The 2,695-nt window shown below is 40.1% G+C and overlaps 1 non-coding gene across 1 annotated transcript; it reads right to left on the bottom strand.

Annotated features, from left to right (window-relative positions):
* Positions 1-1,954: 1,954 nt before the first annotated feature.
* MIR2284S (microRNA mir-2284s) lies at positions 1,955-2,022 on the bottom strand. The gene has a single exon (NR_031037.1). It is a non-coding gene; the product is annotated as a microRNA mir-2284s (primary transcript).
* Between the last annotated feature and the right edge of the window lie 673 nt (positions 2,023-2,695).

Genomic DNA, 2,695 nt, shown 5'->3' with positions numbered 1-2,695 from the left:
AACTCCCTGTCAGATATGAGGTTTGCAAATACATCTTCTCATTCTGTAGGATGTCCCTGCCAAAAATATTTAGAGCATGTCTGCCCTGAAAGAATCAAGAAGACTGAGTTTGCAGAACCCCAGACCATAGACGGGAGGGTGGGAAGGGGAACAGAATCTGAAAACAGGAAGATTATTTAAAAGATGACAGACAAAGCAATTAATTTCTTAGGTCCTTACCTTCACTATATGCAATCAAGGGACTAACCATAGCCTACACTTTTAACAGATGGGGTGTTTACTTTTGAATAAAATGAATAATGATTCACCTCCAGGGCCACCAGACACAAAGGAGAGGGATGGTGAGAAGCTATCCTGAAGTCAAGGGATTCAAGCAAATTCAGAATCCTCCTCACACAATGGAGGACCTACCATCAAGCTTATTTCCCCAAAGCAAAAAGTCAGAGGGTCCCTCTTTGGAGATACTAAACCACCCTAGAGTTCTGACACTTGGGAGTTATCACAAGATCACAGGAAGCAGTCAAAGAATCATTGATCGACAAGCCCCATAGACACATGTCTGTCTTTCCATCAGCTTCAGTGCCTCACTGCTAAATATTGCCAGTCTCCACATACCAGAGAAAGACCAAAAGAAACAAAAAGAAGCTTTGAAGGAACTAAGAAAATAAAAGAAATGGAAGAAAATGTCAAACAACTCTATTACCTTTCTCCGAAAGGAAAAGAACATACTGCTTCCATGAAAATATAAAACAGAATACTATGAGAAAGGAATAACAGAACAGTAAAAGGAGGTCATAGGAATTCAAAATAGCCTAAATTTTAAAAAAAAATCACAACTGTTTGAAACATATTAGAGGAGCTCTCAGGAGAGAAATGCAAAAGGATGGATAATGGAAGAGGAAAGATAGGAAAAGTCGTAGTATTAACAGCAGTTCTAGGAAAGGAGGACAGAAAAAGTACCGAGAAGGGGGCAAATTACAACACAAAAATAGAAAATAGGCATGAGTTTTGTAAAATAAAATTCACATTCTATGGCAAGACAAAAAATAATACAAACATAAAAATTTTTCTCTGCCTTTTGGCTTCTTCCCTCCTCTCTGCTGTGCCCTGCGTATCTTGCAGTTAGGCATCAGCCAAACCTCGCTCATGGGCAGAAACACCTGCTCTGCCATAAAGCACAGCATTCTCCTTGCACCCATAAGACAGCTCCTTAAAAGAGAACATTCCTTCTTGATCTTGTGAAGAGTCACTATGGCCCACCACTATGTACTTGCAAATCTGGATTTTGTAACTGTCAGTAATACTTCATTTAAAGTATAGTCATGCTTTAAACACACACACACACACACACACACACACACACATATAAAGAAGCTCCAGTTCTTGGAACTTTCCAAGACGGTGTTCCTGTGTCATAATCCTCAATTTGGCTCCAGTAAAATTTTCCATTTCTTTCTTAAATCAACTGAGTAATATTTCGTTGACAGTTTTCAGATTTCCAGGCCCCTTTGAGTACCAAGTACAATGAAACTGGAACACCAAAGGCTCAGAAAATAAAAGGGGAAATATAGAGGACTGAGAAGAAGAACAGCATAGAATTTCTGAGTAATGACACTGGGATCTAGAAGACAATAAAAGGATGACATCAAAATTCTAAATGTAAATGATTTTCAAGTTGGAATTCTATGTGACCAGTCAAGTAGCAGCACCTTAAAGCATACTTAAACCTGATGTCTTCAAAGCAATATATCTTCTGTATACCCTTTTTCAAGGAAGCTATTGTTGTTTTTCAGTTGCTAAGTCATGTCTAACTCTGTGACCCGATGGGCTGCAGCACGCCAGGCTTTCCTGTCCTTCACGGTCCCCTGAAGTTTGCCCAAACTCATGTCTATTGAGTCAGTGATACTATCCGTCTCATTCTCTGTCATCCCCTTCTCCTGCCCTCAATCTTGGGTTGACCCAAAAGTTCATTCAGGTCTTTATGTTACATCTCTAAAAAATCCGAACAAACTTTTGGGCCAACCCAATACTAATAAGTGTGCTCCATGAAAACGCAGGAATAAACTGAGAGGGATCTGGTGTTAGGAAACAGGAGATCCGGTCCAGGAGAGAAGCAAAGGAAACTCAGCTGTGCAGCAGGCTCGGGTAACAACAGAAGTGAGGAGGCTCCAGAGTAATATCTTGAAGGAAAATAAATAAAAATTGGGATTGATAGATCACTGACATTTTTGACTATCAGAGCTGTGTGGAATGTAAAGCAGTTTTTTTAATGAAATGGTTATTGCGTAGCACAGGGAACTCTGCTCTGTGCTAATGTGACAACCTGGCTGGGAGGGGAGTTTGGGGGAGAATGGATACAGAAATATGCACGGCTGAGTCCCTTAGCTGTCCACTTGAACCTATTAGTATCACAATACTGTTAATCAGCTACACTCTAATACAAAATAAAAAAGGTTAAAATAAAGACATAAAATATTCATTATCTCCTGGAAAATATAGTATATGAAGTCAATATTGCTGAGGTTAAAAGCTTGTTTAATTATATTGGGGAAATGGAGGGAAGATGTGAAAGAATGCGGGTAGCCTTGAGCAGAGCTCACCAATATTCCCAGATCGCCTCTGCTTCCTGGACACAGATCATGTTCCCTACTTCCTGTGCAGCTAGAGAGGCTGTGTGGGCAGCTCTGGTTACGTG

This window comes from Bos taurus, chromosome 12 (assembly GCF_002263795.3).
Source record: "Bos taurus isolate L1 Dominette 01449 registration number 42190680 breed Hereford chromosome 12, ARS-UCD2.0, whole genome shotgun sequence".
Lineage (NCBI taxonomy): Eukaryota > Metazoa > Chordata > Mammalia > Artiodactyla > Bovidae > Bos > Bos taurus.
Note: the sequence above shows the minus strand (reverse complement) of the source record. Positions and strands in the feature narration are given on the sequence as shown.